The sequence below is a fragment of the Protobothrops mucrosquamatus genome, unplaced genomic scaffold (assembly GCF_001527695.2).
Source record: "Protobothrops mucrosquamatus isolate PMUCROS unplaced genomic scaffold, P.Mucros_1.0 scaffold9465, whole genome shotgun sequence".
NCBI lineage: Eukaryota > Metazoa > Chordata > Lepidosauria > Squamata > Viperidae > Protobothrops > Protobothrops mucrosquamatus.
In genome coordinates this window covers 1-10,528 of record NW_015395256.1, presented here as the reverse complement: position 1 = coordinate 10,528, position 10,528 = coordinate 1, and the positions used below count along the sequence as shown (strand labels likewise).

Below are 10,528 nucleotides of genomic sequence, written 5' to 3'. Positions count from 1 at the left end.
TGATCTTCATTTCATTCAAAGTCAAACAGGGTTGGGGAAATTACTGGTTGAAGGTAATACTTAGTTTTAACAAACTGCATCAGTTTGGTTTGGTGGTAGCAGTGTCTCAGATAGAAGGTCCATACAGAGAGTGGTAAGGACAGCTGAGAAGATTATAGGAAACTCTCTTCCCTTTATTCAGGATACTGCTTATAAGCGCTGGAAACATTGATAGACACCTCACAGACCCACTTTACGGTCTGTTTCTGTTGCTCCCCTCTGGCAGGATGTTTCGAAGTATTTCCAGCAGGACTACCAGATTCTGTAACAGCTTTGTTCCCTATGCCATCCATCTGGTAAACTTGCAAGATTTGTTTTTCTTGCCATGTATACATCCCAACTAGACGGTGTTGTTTCTCTGTGTCATAGAATATATGTGGGTATGTGGGTATATGTAATTTTTTGGTCATATTTATTATGTAGTGTATATTGGGAGGTGGTGACCCTTTGAGAGCTGTATGCAAAGAAATTTCATTTTAATGTGTGTTGATTAGTGTACGTTTAAAGTGACAATAAAGTTTATTCTATTCTATTCTATTCTATTCTATTCTATTCTATTCTATTCTATTCTATTCTATTCTATTCTATTCTTTAAAAAAAGGTTTATTCATTCTAAGGGTTTAAACACAGAACAAGGAAAGTTGCCCCCAAATGAGTTCATATCACACTTGATATGAACACTTGTTTAGAAAAAAGGCAAACAGAGTAGCTAGGCCACTGGACTAATATATCAAGTATTGAATCAGCAAAATTCACCTCTGACTGTGCATCCTGCAAAGCTTTCTTTAGCTTATCCACTGTAAGCTGGAATGGACGAGTGCAACTGCCAGTAACCTGAAATATACCAAACAAGAGACTGAATAGTGGCTTTCAGATCCATTGCATGCAATAGTAATGAAGAATATTATTATTATTTTTTAACAAATATTTTATTGAATTTTTTAAGGGTAACAAGGGAATAGGGTCAACAGAGGTAGAACAAAGGGAGACATACAAAAGGGTTAAATCAAAGGAAGGGGATAAACACAAAAGTGGGATCAATCCCACAAAATAACATCGCTTCAGCAAGTAAACCCGTCCGGGTATATATATTAAATCTTAATAATTACTCTAGTATTAAACAGCTTTCAATATAGTCATGTAAATAAGTTAATCAATATATCTCATTCATTTTACTAATTAACAATGCTTAATACTAATTAGTTGTAATAACTTTAAAATAGTAATATATTACTTATCGGTTATAATTTACTATATATCACAAATACGAAAAAAAGAAAAAAACAGAAAAAGACAAGTTCATACAAATAATCATGAAATATAAATACAAATTATCAATTATCTCTTTAAGTTTCATAACCTTTTCTCATTCTATCGTATTGCTAACCATTGGTAAAACTTTTCCCATGTTTTAAAATAAATTGTATCTTCTCTTTCATTTCTAAAGTTAATCTATCCATTTCTGCACATTCAAGTATTTTTGTTATTATAATGTGATCAGATGGTAAATTTTCATTTTTCCAAAATTGGGCAAATGTTATTCTCGCGGCTGTTAACACATGTAATATTAAATACTCATTCTCTTTTCCATAATTCAAGCCTAATATTCCTAGCAAACAAAGTTCTGGTTTAAATTCTATCTGTATTTTAATCATCTTTTCCAGCCACATATGAATCTTAAACCAAAATTTCTTAGCATTAAGGCATATCCACCAGAGATGGTAATAAGTGCCTGGTTGTTGTTTACATTTCCAACACATATTTGATACATTTTTAAACATTTTCTCTAATCTAACTGGTATCATGTGCCATCTATAAAACATTTTATATAAATTTTCCTTATATGCAGCTATTCTAGTAAGTTTAATATTTCGGTCCCATAGTTTTTGCCAATCTTCTAAATCTATAGAATAACCAAAATTCTTTGCCCACACTATCACTGTATCTTTCACTTGTTCTTCTTCCATCTTCCAGTTTAACAAAAATTTATAGAGTTTCTTAATCAAATTTTCATCTGTTTTCAAGAGTATTTTATCTAATGGTGTCTGTTCTTTGTAAAATCCCATTACTTTTACATCTTTTTCATATCTTGTTTGAATTTGCAAATATGACCACCATGTTAAATCAATACCATTTTGTTGAAGATCTTACCTATCTTTTAAGTTTTCCTTCTTTATCTAAAATATCTTTATAGACCACAAGTTTATCATAGTTAATTAACTTCGGATACGCAAATGCTTCCATTGTTGAAAGCCACTCAGGTATTTTCATATAAATTTTATTTTTAATTCTCTCCCACTCTGAGAGTAGTACATTCCTTATAGTGTGAGTTTGAAAGTATTTATGTACTTTATTTTTCTCATACCATAGGAAAGCGTGCCGACCCAGTTGCAAATCATGTCCCTCTAAATAAAGAAGTCGTTTATTTCTCAATGTAATCCATTCTTTAAGCCACAACAAAATAGTGGCTTGGTAGTAGAGTCTCCAGGCTGGGAGCCCAAAGCCCCCTCTGTCTTTTGAGTCTTGTAACAGTTTAATTTTAATTCTTGCTTTTTTCCCTTGCCATATAAATCTCATTATTGTTGCATTTAAATCATCGAAAAATTTCTGGCTTAGTTTGACAGGAACCGTCTGAAATAAAAATAGCAGTTTAGGTAAGATATTCATCTTAACAGTCGCTATCCTTCCNNNNGTTGCATTTAAATCATCGAAAAATTTCTGGCTTAGTTTGACAGGAACCGTCTGAAATAAAAATAGCAGTTTAGGTAAGATATTCATCTTAACAGTCGCTATCCTTCCTAATAGTGATAATTGAAAGTTTTTCCACTTCTCCAAATCTGTTTTTATTTATTTCAATAGTCTTTCATAGTTGTCTTCTTTTATTGTTGTATATTTTGATGTTAAATAGATACCTAGATATTTAACTTTTTTGGCTATCTGGAGATTTGTTTTTTCCACAAATTGAGCTTTCTGTTTTTCTGTTAGATTTCTTGTAAGTACTTTAGTCTTTTCCCTATTTATTTTCAACCCAGCCAGTTCTCCAAATTCCTCTATTTTCTGCAACAGTTTAGTGGCTGTTTCCAAAGGCTCCTCCAAGATAAAGACCAAATCATCTGCAAAAGCTTGTAATTTATATTTCTGATCTTTTATCTCCAGCCCTTTGATCTCCACATCTTGTCTAATATTCCTGGCCAACACTTCCAATGTAAGAATAAATAACAAGGGAGACAATGGGCATCCTTGTCTTGTGCCTTTTTTAATATCGAAGTTATCTGTATAGTCTCCATTTAAAAGTATCTTCGCTGATTGTTTATTGTAAATTGCTTGAATTGCGTTTATAAAATTTTCACCAAAATCCATCACTCGCAGCTGATGAAACATAAATTGCCAATTAAGATTATCAAAGGTTTTTTGTGCATCCAAAAATATCAGTGCCATTTGTTTCCTCGGATGTTTTTCATAATATTCTAACACATTTAAAATAATTCTTAAATTGTTCTTTATCTGTCTTTTAGGCAGAAAACAATTTTGATCTGAATGGATAAATTCATTCAAAAATTTCAGTAATGAAGAATATTATTAACCAAGATGGCATCATTCAGACACTTCAAGATAGATATCTCAGCAAATCATGAAAAATCTTGGAATGCTAATTTAAGCACAAGCATCCTTTTTATCCAGATCACCAAATGTTTATATCTCCAAGTCCCTGTGATCTATTTTATATTCCAAACTTACTCTCCTATCTACTTTTGTATCATGCAACACTACCATTAACATTCTGCTAATCCAGCCCAACAGAGAACATTTAATCTACGAGGGGGCCAACCCAACTTGTTCCAAGCTTATTGTTCCTATGATCAAATGATATAGCCAGAAAGCTGAATGGAATGCCAAGGGATTCCAGAATATGGTGGTCATCCAAATATTTCCTTACCTGACTATCTAAATAGGCATAAACCAGCTTGACCCTGCCAGACAGGTACACATCTTTGGTGACTCCTCCATAGAAAGGAGTAGCAATCAGGAATGCTTCTGAAATAAAAAGAATAAAGCAATAACCTACTGCTGCTATTGATACTCCTTATATAACTGAGCTCAGTTCAATTATTTATAAGCTTCGATCTGTACGTTAATTTCAGGATTAATTTTGATTCTGTAGTCTGGTGGTTTTAAATTCATTTCCACATCCCAAAGACAAAATATACATTCCTAAATGGAATGGAAAAGGATTTTTTTAAATAAAAAAGCTACTCAAGAATTCAGTCAAGTTAACAACAGTTTTTTAAGAGCCAAGGCAGGGCTAGCAATTTTATTTTCAGCTGGAAAAGTACACGTTAGGTGGTTTTACTGGAAAAGCATTAGAGAGGATGGGAAGATGGTGGCTGCATAGTTTGCCCACCCCTCTGGATGAAGTCTTACCCAACTTCCTGAGTACAATTGTGTCAACTGTAACTCCCATCACACTCTATCATCATGGACATTAGCTTATGGAATGCTATGCTAGGGCAAGTCAAGCAGAAGCATATGAGAAGAAAGACTAATAGAACAGCCTCAAACATTTTGATTCCAGTGAAAAATGTAACACAGACCATTCATCTCTTGCAATGTCAGCACAGAGAAAGATAGATCTATCCCAAGAATCTCTTTCTGAGAAGGAAATGAGCATTCAATGCAGAGTCCATGAAAATATACTGTACACCTTTCTTCTTTTGGATTTAACTCCCACCCCCCAAAAAACCCTCTTGTGATTTCCTAGCTTATCACTTCTAGAGAACATTTAAAGCAATATAGAATCCAAACAGAATTGATAAAGAGAAAAAGAATGAAATTTTCTGAAGCTCTATACTCAAATTTAAGATGGGAATATCTATATAAACACGGGAATTCTGTGTTTTTTTCTGTTTTCCACTGTATTCTTGGATGAAGAATACTAGGTCAAATGTATGAATGTTGTACATATGAAGTAAAGCAGGATTTACTAAGAAAAAAAGAAATGACTTCCATTATATAATATATAGAGATACGCCTACACAGATATTCTTTTTCCACAGAATTCATGTCCTTTTGGTTCATAAATCATTGGCAGTATACAAATACAGTAAATAAATATCTATGTATTTTGTGTTATCATTACATGACAGTATTTATAGATTAAACTGTCATAAATAAGCAGGTTAAAAAAACCCTTTAATGTACCAATCACAGGAACTAATTAATCAAAGGTTTTCTCCAGTTCTGCCCTGATGAATGAGAGCTATTCTGTACTATGTTAGACACAATATCTAGAAAAACCTAAGCAATTTCAGTCCTTTTCTGCAAAACTCCTGCTTTGCTGCCCTCTAACAAACTTGTGTTTTAAATTGCTCCAGCTCACTTGCCTCCTGGATCACACAGAACCATAGCCAAACTAGAAAACAAAGATCCACAGCCATTCTGCAGAATCACCTAGAGAAAAGATATTCAGACAGATATTACTTTCTGGAGAGACTATTCTTCCAATAAAATTTCATTTATTTAGTTTGTGTCTAGGTATTTTATCCTTGGGGTAGATAGGCTTCTGCCTTAATGTTCTCTTGGGTTTGAAGTGTGCACATGTGTTATGTTGGTTGGCAGAAGCTAACTCAAGAATACATTAAGCTTGTCCACCCCAAGGGAAAAACATTTGTTTTCTTGTTGCATTGCTATAATAGATAATGTGTTGAGAAATTGGAGGGCAGGGATGAGAGATTAGAAAACCTGTGACACAAAAATATAATCTCTGCTGTCTTCATCACTCTGCAATTTCTTAGTTGTTTCTTTTCCCAGCACCATCTACTTGATTTCTACACACCCCTAACATAGTTCTCGGCTTATAACTGTAAGGCCAAAATTATGGTCATATATTTTGCTGGTTGTTAAGTGGGTCATCATGTCACCAATCCAATTTTACGATATCTTTTTGCAGCAGTTGTTATGCAAATGCAGCAATCATAAAGTAAAGCCATTTTATTATTAAGCAAACATGGTGGTCCATAAGCAACCCCATTGTTCACAATACACATTTTTTGCTGGAAACTGGGATGTTGTAAATCATAATCATGTGACCATAGGACACTGCAAATGGCCATAAATGCAGGCCAGCTGCCAAGTGTCCAAAATGCAATCCCATGACTATGAGGGTGGATATCAGAACTTCAAATCCAGGTTGTAAGTACCTTTGGGTGGGTCCGTCAAAACTTTGAACAGTTATTAAATGACCGATTGTTAAGCAAGGAGTACCTATATAGTTTTGACACCTAATGGTAGTCACTTACTGAAAATAAAACAAACCAGAAAATAGGTTGACTTACATTTTCTGCTTTGAGAGGTGCAGGGGCTTTGCTATAATAGGTCAAAAATCGAGCCACTTCCTCTAGCACACTGGAGAAGACACAAAAGCAATCAGAGTTTTCCAAGAGATATCTTCACTCCTCTCCAGGCTGGAAAACACAGATTCAGACTTTCTGACAAAAGAGGGTGAAGACTCTTGACCAAGGCTACTTACAACATATGGCCCTTCCAGTCAGGATACTCCAGCAGGGAAGGATCTGTGAGTTTCACGGCACTTTGGGCCAGCTATCAGCAATGAGAAGGAGAGGACAAAATTAGATAGATAGATAGATAGATAGATAGATAGATAGATAGATAGATAGATAGATAGATAGATAGATAGATAGATAGATAGATAGATAGATAGATAGATAGATAGATAGATAGATAGATGATAACCTTTATTGTCATTTTTTACTGTGGGCACAATGGCACACATTAAAAATGAAATTTAGTTGCTTGCTCTCATACATAACACACATTTAAACATACCATATACAACATATGTATAGACCTACACCCTTACATATAAGTAACATATAAATATTCATTACTGTCCATCTTGAATATATAACAGAAAAAGGAAGCTTTAGAGTTCACAAGGTTAATACTGTATGGAAGAAAACTGTGACTGAATCTGGATGTTCTGCTTCGGATACCACGGAGCCCCCTCCCAGAAGGTAACAAGGAAAGCAGGTCGTGAAGAAGATGTGTAGTGTCCCAGACAATCTTCCGAACCCTGCTCAAGCAACACTGAGGTGCTATGTCCTGAATGGAAAGGAGGAAACTGCCAATAATCTTTTCAGCCATCGTCACCACTCTCTGCACCGCCTTCCTGTCTGAAGTAGTAATTATTAAGCATATCACCAGGAAATGGTCTGGAAATTAGCAAGGTTGACAGTTTCCTTCTTCACTTGCAAGGCATCTTGCAAATGAACCACACAGAGAGAGAGGCTGGGTGTGCACACTGTGATTCCTTTCTTTTTGGTTTGGTTGGACGAACTCAATCAAGAGTTGTTTGTTTAAGAAACTACAAGCATACAAACCCATGACTCTGAATGAAACAGGCCTGTGTTTTTATTGAGTGATTTAGATCACTATTATTTTGTAATTTTTGCAAAATATGTATAAAATGCATACATATATTATACTCAAAGAACATTGCCACCAATTTAAAAGAAAGCAGGGGCTTTGCTTCCTGCCTCCCCTTACTCCATAAAAACGTGGGGTGGGAGTAAGGGACTAAAAGAACTTGTCCATTTAGCATGAAACCATTTGTCCGAGATTCATGGATGAAAACTATATTGGTGAATGTAATTCACATAATAGCTCCCTAAATAGTTTTCTCAAAGGCCCACCGCTCATGCTGAAGGAAGAAGCATAAGATTATTCAGGATGAGAACAAAGTCAAATAGTACTAATGTAAACAGATAGAAAAACAATATAAACCTCAAGTGACTCATCTAGGAAATTATTTTCTTTGTAAAATCATCATAAAATGCCATCACCTGGTGATCACTATTACTTAAGAATGATGCATGTTTACAATATTCTTACCTTTTGGGATATTAGATCAAAGCAGAGTTTGTTTTCACTGGTACTCAAATTAATGATGCCCTAGGAATACAGATAAATGTTTCATTAAAAATAAGTTATTAGTTGCTATCCTATTAGCTACCTCAAAAATTACGTTCCCTAAAACTTTAGCATTTCTAGAGCCAATAAAGATTCTGGAAAGAGGGTTGTGATAGAAGATACATATGAGTCAAACGAATTATGTTTCATTTCATTTTTTTGTGAAAGATTTGTAAAGATTTCATTTGCAATCTGCCTATATTTATATTGTCCATTGTTTATTCCATACCATTGTTTATGTTTGGAAACTTCATTTTTCATATCAGATTCAAAGAAACTGCAGGTTAGCATTCTACACAAACACACAGACAGACACAAATTCATTTATTCGTTACTCATGGGGGGCGGGGGGGGGGGAAGCTTAGCTGTGACTATTTTACCCAAGTAACTTTTATATGAATAAAATGTACTTTATATATTTAACTGCTACTATTTGCTAAGGAGAGATATATTGGTTTATGCTATTTTTTCTTTGCACAAAAGGCCAGTAGGCTAACTTAAATGAGCAAGAGTATTTAAAAATAACTAAAATTAATGGCTAAGAGAGGATCTGAATCCAAACCAAATCAGTTCAACAGTTCACCTATATTACACAGTCTATACTATGGAAGAATGAACTAAAAGATTAGCATTCTAATAATGGGCTTCTCGGCTAAGAAAAATGTAATTAGGTTGATTTTTTTAAAAAAACAAACAACCTCACATTTTGAATGAAGCTTGAAATGAATGTAGCTATTTGAGGTTTATGTAATATAAAAAGATTACACTGATTAGAGCTAGCATAGCTGGTTTTATTGATGGATAGTAATATTAATGCTGCTACAGTTTGGATGCTCTGCTATTTTAAGGCAAAGTGTGTTTGTTTTTACAGTAAGCAGCTCTGAAAGTTCACAGTGACTTTGTGTGGTTGGCATTCTTTCCTGGCATTAAAATTTAGTTTGTATGGTTTAAAATGTTCTTATATGCCATATTTAGGCGAATTAACTGTAAAAACAAGCCATCTTAAAAAAAATAAAACAAGATTTTTTCATCTAATGTTCATTTGTGCCTGGTGGAGTAAGGAAATTCACATGGAAATTGTGGAGAAAATTATTAAACCACTTTTCCCCTACTGTGTCTACTGCCTAAAGAAAGTTTTTCAAAAAGGTTTTGCCCAAGACTTTTGGTTTGCTGACATGGCCATCACAGATGTCTGGAAGGTGAGCTCTGTCTTCCATGTCTGATTTCGCACCGCTGGGGGACCCTGGAAAGGGTTGAAAGTCGCCTCATAGGGGCGACAAGCGAGGAGGGGATCCCCGCTTGATCGCAGGTGGGCGGTAGCCCTTCCGCTCTGTCCGGGGCAGCCCTCCAAACCGGCAAACAAAAGACTGGCCATAGAAATATGGCTCGTCACTAGGCTGCAGACAGCCGAAGTCAAATTTACCATCAGGCAACTATAAAGCAACGCAGATGAGATTGAGTGAGATCTACCTCTCTTAAATCCTATTTTTTCTACCTGCATAAGCTGCTCAAAGTCCTTTCCCCCCTGTGGAGAGAGAAGGGAGATTCTATCCCACCCACTAAAAACAGCAGCGACTGACTATCCAGGGGAGTTTAAAACATTGCAAGAATAACTTGATTCTAATTGGATTTCATCTTTTTAAAAATTTGTGGACTAAAAGATTTTTTTATTCTTACTGAAGATCAACTACACAGAATATCATAGGAGTGGAACAATTAAATACTTTGACAGAAGATTCAACTGATCAACAAACACAGTTAATGGAAAACCCAGAAAAGGGACTGACAACATGGAAAAGGGAAAAGACTTTTTATATAAACCAGAAGAAACCTGAGGATCAACAAGAAGAACAGGCTGAAGAGAAGATAAACAGTTCAGGACAACTATGTCGAGATGGAAAAATAGAGAGACGATTTGTTAATCCTTTCAAAAAAACAGCAACCAGATGGATTTTTCTACTTCAAAAAACATGCATAACAACACAGGGAGATTTATTTGATGACTTAAAAGCACAGACATAGAAGAAGAGTTGGCAAAGAAAGAAAGCTAGAATAAGACTGAAGAAAATTGGGGTTTTTTACTTATTAGTGAGAATTAAAATAGAACATACCAAAATAGATAAGATGTGTATTTTGAAGACTAGATTTTGTTATGAGCTGAGATAAAGAAAACTTTGGTCATTTAAAACTTGGAAGTATAAATACTAACACTTAAATTTGAATATTGATTTGCTTATAAAGGTTAAATGTAAAAGTAATTAAGATATATATATATATACGTTAAAAATCTATTGATGAATATAAATGTTTTTACTTAGCTGTTATAATAAAAACAATTAGCTTAAATACGAGATAGTAGATATTAAGAGAAAGAGTGAGGAAGTATTAAATGTTGAAATAAGAGAAATTTTGGTTATTAAATTTAAGATATTTGGAAATTAACAGAAAATAAGAATGTTATATTGTATTATCAATTGGTTGATGTAAGATGATGAGAAATAGA

General features: G+C 34.4%; 1 long non-coding RNA gene across 1 annotated transcript; it reads right to left on the bottom strand.

Moving 5' to 3' along the window:
• Positions 1 to 5,426: 5,426 nt before the first annotated feature.
• LOC107300985 lies at positions 5,427 to 8,026 on the bottom strand. Its single transcript, XR_001549253.1, has 4 exons — positions 7,948 to 8,026; positions 6,566 to 6,636; positions 6,372 to 6,441; positions 5,427 to 5,487 (listed from the first exon to the last, which is right to left on the bottom strand). It is a non-coding gene; the product is annotated as an uncharacterized LOC107300985 (long non-coding RNA).
• Positions 8,027 to 10,528: the final 2,502 nt, after the last annotated feature.